General features: G+C 40.8%; 1 long non-coding RNA gene across 1 annotated transcript; it reads right to left on the bottom strand.

The window, feature by feature from the left end:
• Positions 1 to 714: 714 nt before the first annotated feature.
• On the bottom strand, positions 715 to 6,991 carry LOC144073961 (uncharacterized). The gene is made up of 2 exons (XR_013300200.1): positions 5,111 to 6,991; positions 715 to 5,005 (listed from the first exon to the last, which is right to left on the bottom strand). It is a non-coding gene; the product is annotated as an uncharacterized LOC144073961 (long non-coding RNA).
• Positions 6,992 to 7,275: the final 284 nt, after the last annotated feature.

Genomic DNA, 7,275 nt, shown 5'->3' with positions numbered 1-7,275 from the left:
TATGCAAACTCCACACAGGTGGAATGATCTGGATTTGAACACAAGTACCCCACTGTGAGGCCAATGCACTAACCAGTCAACCACTAGGCCACCTAGTGCAGTGAGCCTTCTTTGCAAACTTTGCAAAGAAAGCACCAACCACAGTTGTAGTTGGTGCCTTCTTTGCAATATTTGTGAAGCAAGCCAGCAGCACTAGATGGCCTGGTGGCTCAGAGGTTAAGGCATTGTTCTCACAGTGGGGGACCTTGGTTCGAATCCAGGTCACTGCATTGTGTAGAGTTTGTATGTTCTCTGCAAGGGGATGCCAAGAATTGATGTTGTACTTATACAACTTCCTATATAAATTTATATTTTGTGTAAGTAAAAGACACTTGGTCCCCTCCCGCCTTCGGCGGGAGGGGACACCAAGACAGTTGGTCCCCTCCCGCCTTCGGCGGGAGGGGACACCAAGACAGTTGGTCCCCTCCCGCCTTCGGCGGGAGGGGACACCAGGACAGTTCGTGTCCCCTCCCGCCGAAGGCGGGAGGGGACACCAAGACAGTTGGTCCCCTCCCGCCTTCGGCGGGAGGGGACCAACACACTTGGTCCCCGCCCACCAGAGGCGGCAAGGGAACCAAGATTTTTGTTTCCAGGTAGTGACTGGGATTCGAACCCAGGACTCTGGATGTCAGAGGCTAATGCTCTAACCACTCAGCTGGCGGAGCCCCCAATAATTTAAGTAAAAAAAAAAAATTTGACATGCGTTTTGGGCACAAAGAGATAAACAAAAGGTATACAGACTCAGGATTTGAACACAGGACCTCAGATCTCAGAAGCCAACGCTCTAACCACTCGGCTGCCGGGGCCACTATAGTTTTGCCTTTAAAAAAAAAAAACTTGACATGACTTTAGAGCACGGGGAGACAGACAAAAATGTGTGCTGACCAGGATTGGAACCCAGCACCCCAGATCTTTGAAGGCAATGCTCTAACCCCTCAACCACCAGGATCACAATAGTTTCACATTTGAACCTTAACCCTAACCCATCCCAGAGTGCAGTCTTTGGTGAGAACACATATTCGCATGATGAGTATAGATTTCCAAATATGTCAGGCTGATAGATTAAGTTAGACTAAATAAGTCAATTCCACTGCTTCTCACATGCTAAGTGAGCACTTGATTCCCTTTTGGTAACATAAGAGCTTCCAGCACCTGGTATTCCCAGGGAGGCGCCCACCCAAACCCTGACCAGACCCAACCTTGCTTAACTTCAGGTGTTTTCAGTGTAATATGGCATAAGCATAACTAGGACACGAGTTATGATATTTTGAGTTGCACCTACAATTTGCGCAAAACCAAACTTAGCGGTTTGGTGCACATTTTTCATTGAGTGTGGCCTGCAAATACAGGGTGTGCCTAAATGTTTCACCTTTTTCCATAGGCCAATAATTATGAGAGAGCACAGACAGTGGAGCAGATTCGTGGAGCCTTCTTGCAGAGTCCTCGGAAGAATGTTAGAAGAGCAAGTGTGGAAATCCCCATTCCGGCCCTTTTCTTGACATTTATGGTGCCAAGTTCTAATTTGTTTTGTTGTTGCTGCCTTCTTTGCAAAATGTGTGAAGAAGCCATGCAGCAATGTATTGGTCCGAGCATACTCTAACATGCAAAATGCCTTTTCTTTTGAAGTGAACAGCATTTTTTAACCTGAAAAGATAAAATACCAAACGTTACACAAAAAAACTTGAAACGTTTCTACACAAGCTGTGAAAAATTCAGGTCATTCCAACAAAAATTAACAAAATGATTGGTCTACAAAATGGGGTCAAACATTTTGTAAGACCCTGTATAATGGAATGGTTGACTATTTGTGCCTTACATAGTTAATAAAGTGAGTCCTTGGGCTGCATCTTCAACCTATGATGTTTTCAACTTTATAACACCTTTAATCACATAATTTTATGACTCTCTTAATGTTACTTTAATCTTGTAATATTTTGCCAAAAGCAGTTTGGTGTTTGACAAAAGTCGGTGCTTATAATGCAAGTACAGCATCTTATATTAATGTATTACACTTTTTTATACCAAGTATTTGGACGTAAATTTCGACTTTACAGCGACTTTTGCGGAAATTCCGATTACGTCAGCACCGAAGGAACGGAATTTGACGGTAACTGCAGGACTCTCAGTACATGTGAATGCTTGCGCATTTATCATTTTAATTTGCGAGCCAGAGTGTGGTGAAGCAAAAAGATCAACACAAGGACCGTGCAATTTGAGATAATCTCAGGATAATGAAAAAGACTTTGGAGAAAGGAAGGGATTGCAAGAATTGTTTTGTCATTTCCGTGCTGATAAAACGTCTACTGATCCTTCACCTGCCCCAAAATAGATCTGTAATTGTGTTTGTGTGGCAGTGTTTATTTACTCCTTAGTGGACACGTGATGAATGGTGAGTGGATGTATTTTTTGAGACAGGCTGCAGTTAGTTCTCACAAGAAGGCCTCTCCTAATGACAATGGGAAATGAACATCTTCATTCAGTCCACTGCACTGCATGCTATAATTGCTTTTGGACAGGAGATTATTATGTGATGAATAGATATCGTCGGACAATAATGTTCATCCATCATGCTACAGTTCAAATACAAAATGTCCAGCTGTTGTAGCCAGTCAGCAAGCAGCCTATTGAATGGCCCAGTGCGTTTGTCATTGTAAAGAATGAGTCATGTACATTGTTGTTCTGGTGTGTATGTGTATTTTACTTACAGTCTTGATTTTCAGGGAAAAAGATTATTGAAGACAATTACTTCTTTGGTGCGTAATGTGGTTCTGTCAATGAAATGATTAAGATGGATCAAATATTTAATCTTAACATTGGTTACTTCTATAGTTGGAAATTAAAAAAAAGCACTAATGGCATTGAAGTGATGTCTTGATTATTTCGAGTCTAATCGCATGCAGAAATACGTCATTGATTGTAAACCTTGGTGAAATGATGAAAATAAAGATGTACGTCAATTCTCAAGTACAGGCTACCCAATTTTTTTAATGATGCAGCATGCTTTATAATGAAAATAATACATCTTCCACCCTCACCAAGGAGATGAATGTGTTTGATTTGCACTCCTGACCTTGAAAATGATTTTTTCTACTCACAATTCCATCAAAAGAGCCATAGAACCTGCTTCTTTTGATGTCAAAATAGACAAGCGCCACCACGCATGGTTACTTTCCTCACTGAGTCACACCAGAGGCTACAATAGTCCTAATTTCAATATTCTAATAAGGAAAGTGTGTGAAGTGCAAAACAACTGTAAGAAAAGCACTTCATTTAAAGCCCCAAAACTTTGTTTTTTTGTGTGTTTGTGTGTCAAGCTTGTCACTTTAACGACGACGTCTCTACCTTCATGGGGAAGCTTTAAATCTCATACGTATAATGACACTAAAAACATTCAATTCAATTCAATTGACAGAAACAGAAATGCACATTGACCCAGTGGATGAGTGGTTAGTGCATCAACCTCAATTCTGAGGTCTAGGGTTTGATCCTCCATTGACTGGCCACCGTTTCAGGGTTCCTGGTTCCTGTTTGCCGTAATAGGCTACAGCACCCTCCCATGACCCTTGTCACAATAAGCGGTTATCCTCACAATGATGAATGAATGAACATTAATGATTAAATACGACGGGTTGTTCGTCCTTTACCATATTTAGAAACGAAAAGAGATTGTTATGAGGAATGATTTCCAAGCACGCAACAACAATCTTTCAAAAGGTTCAAAGATCAAAAGCTCTATAACATGCACATTCAACAGCAGGCTAGTATTCCCAGCCCCTCTTCCCACCTCAACCATATGTCGACCTATATGTCCTCACCCCTGCCTTTGCTGGGTTTCCCATTTCGGTTTAAGGTCATGGGAAGCCTCGCTTTCCCTCTTCTCTCTCTCGCCAATCACTTCAACCTTGCTGCTTCAGGCCCAATGTTACAGTGTAAGTGAGCAGCTGGTGAATGTCACCATTTCCAATGTCAGGCGTGGACCTTCCCAGGTATAAATGCTGACATTACAGTTTGGCAGGTCATTCTTTATAGCGCTGACATCTGATACGACCCACAGGGTATTCATACGAATCAAATGTAAAAGCCATTTGTTATCCACAGTAGAAAATTGTGTAAAAAGGCTGGTTTAAACCCCTCCTGTCAATGTCTGATCGGCACATTTGTTAATACATAGTGTATTTGCACAATCTCTAAGCAAGAGTGGAAACTGTGAAGCATCGTTTCCTTGTTGATTCAACCCGGATCTAAAACACAAGCGGTTCTTACTCGACCCTTTTGCACACATATTGCAGCCCTTCTCGGTCTATGACATCTAAAGGCGAGTGTGTCTCATTTAAATGCAAATGACTTGCATTTGAATCACCTAGAACACAGAAATGCCCTCTGCGGTGAACATACAAGAGTTCGGGTGAGAGAAATTGTTGCTTTGACAAGCTGAGAGGCTTCTCAATGATATCTAGAGGACGAAAATGGGTTTCGCGGCTACTTCCGTCAGTGTTCACGTTGAAGACAAACGCATAAGTGTTTCAATAAGTAAAAACTACTCTTATTTCTGCACTGTAATCAAAGGGGACTCGAAAAAAAGCATCTATGAGGAAAAATCAAAAAGGTACAAATGATTTTGACTTGGATGCCAAAATAGTCATTCATCATCACGTCTCCGACATCCACTCATTTTCACTGTTCAAGGTTACAGATGAGCTCTTGAGTCTACCACATGACCTTGGGTCAGAAGCAAGGTACACCTTGAACTGCTATCATTTACAACAGCAGTCCACATAGAAATAAAAACATTTTTAGTGCCACTACTTTTTGGCTGCCATGTACAAATACATTTTTTTTTAGTTCCACAACTCTTTGGCTGCCATTGACAGCAATAGACATCCAATCCATGTCATAATAAGCCTCAGGTGCACAGCAAAGTAGAACCCAGGACAGGAGAAGCAGGCAGGAAAAGGCGTGGGAGGTGCTGGTGCACAAAATAGGAATTTTAATGACTAAATAATCATACAAAAACAATAAACACAGGGACCAAAATGAAAAACGTCGACGACAAGGCAAAAGCATGACTTACGTGACGAGGAAAACACGAGACAAGAGGTAATGCTCCCACACCATGTCAGACACAAGGGTTCAAATGCACACACACAAGGGCCGATTACCAATCACACACACCTGGCCAAATCAGGGAAGGGAAGCTCTGATGGACACAATCACCCAGACAACACACACACAAGGACACGCACACACCCACCTTTGACCTAGGAAGTGGATCATGTCTTCTTCCTGCAATAGGTCTTTTTAATTCTCCTGTTTTATTACCTAACATAACATACACCAGGCAATGAGTTGAGGTAATGATACATAACATTTAAATGTCCACAGTAGTGACTACAGTCCTGAAAAGAGTGGAGAAAATATTCAATGTTTGAATAAAAGGCATGTGTATCGATCAGCTTACTAAAGTGTTGAAATTTGACCTATTTTTAAATGGAGAACATGAACGTATTATCCAATTGACTCATTTATTGGGCTCTATCACAGTACATTCGTTCCGTGGCAATACATTCAAAACACAACGGCTTAGTTCAAGTGCCTGCTCGTCAATCATGGCAAGACCCAATCAAGTTTAAAGCATGTTAAAAATAGTTAAATTTTCTATCAATTGTTGGTTCTCGTACAAATATCTGCATGTGTCACCACACCTTACAAAAATATACAGTGTAGTAGCATCTTGAAATTGGAAGTCAGTTTAATGTCTCCTTCCTTCCTTGCATTTTTTTTTCAAATTTCCCTACCTTAATATTCATTTCACGTACATGCTTGTTTCATCGAAAGCATGTGGCAAAGCACTTTTGAGACGAACCCATGTCAAAAGAAAACTTTTTGCAGTCTGATTATTATTAGTGATTTGAACTATTTCATTTAAAAAAAGTAATTAAAAAAAACCTTCAATCTAGCGCCATAAAATAAGCCCCCCTAAAGTGAACTAATCTGAGCTAAAGCATACAGAGTGTGATTCTTCAGGTATCTTTGGGATGAGTGTTGCACTCTCGGGTGCTTTTTGGGTTTCGGCATTAAATCCAGTGTCAAGAGAACATATTCACAAGTAGACACGTGTGCCCTGCACACCAGAGATAAATAAATGCTGTCAAGACCCATTCTCGTCCCTCTTCATGTCGGCACCTTCTTCAAAAGGAAAAAAAGAAGTCAGAAGTTTATCATCGACAACAAATTCTTCTTGCCAAGAGTAAGTTCAGAAACTTAAAAAAAAAAAATGGAATCACATAGTATCGGTGTTAGGTTGTTATAACCTACATATTGCATTTATCCCTCTGATTATGAGCATTTTTCCCCCAACAACTTCATGGAAAATGTTTCGTAGCTAAAGGAGCTGCAGGAAAGTTTGAATCGTGGTTTTAGGGGAAAAAAAGACGTAGCAAAGAGTAGTAAATTGTTTGGATGAAAAATGCAACGCGTGCTCACACCTCTATCGTAGCCCCTTTTCGTTAAGGCGTGTGCACGTGGCAATACGACACGTGCACGGGAAGAGGACAACAAGTGCTCTTTAAACGCAGTTCCTTAAAGGAGAAGACAGCACCAGCATCATCTGCATACAATGGGAAAGAATCTTGTTTAATGAACAAAACACAGAATTTCATTTTTTTTATGGTCAATCGTGGAGAGAAACTTAAATTGAAGCAAAAGTCAATATTTCCTTGAAATTGCCTTGATAATTGTTGGCATTCATTTTTAAATGCCAGGACGATATTGACCAATCGAATTTGAGTTACGATCGTCCGCCATTAAGTCCCCAATACTTCCTGTATAATTAGTGCATGGTGTCTTTTTCAGATTATGGCACCTGCGCTCAGACCAAAGTTTAAACGCGCTGCTTGTTGCCAAATGTAGTTTTGTTGGCACACAGACCATACGTTGCTAACAGTCAAAGTCAAACAACTTCTGGTCAAATACATACATAAACTATAAATAAGGAGTAATGTAACAATACGTTATAACATGAACTAAAACGAGCACGTGCCCTTTTGTTTTTAGGTTAGCTTCTATATATACACACCTGTTTGACACGATCCCTTTTTGTACGCTGTCCGAACGCAAGGGCTCCGACATCTCATCGTTTTGGGGTATTGATTAAAAAAATTAGCACGTCACTGTTATTCCATTATATATCTCTTTTCTTTTTAGTGGGTTTGGAATTGTGCATCAAAGGGTCTTTTT

Source organism: Stigmatopora argus, chromosome 5 (assembly GCF_051989625.1).
Source record: "Stigmatopora argus isolate UIUO_Sarg chromosome 5, RoL_Sarg_1.0, whole genome shotgun sequence".
Taxonomy (NCBI): domain Eukaryota; kingdom Metazoa; phylum Chordata; class Actinopteri; order Syngnathiformes; family Syngnathidae; genus Stigmatopora; species Stigmatopora argus.
This window is presented reverse-complemented; position numbering and strand designations above follow the sequence as displayed.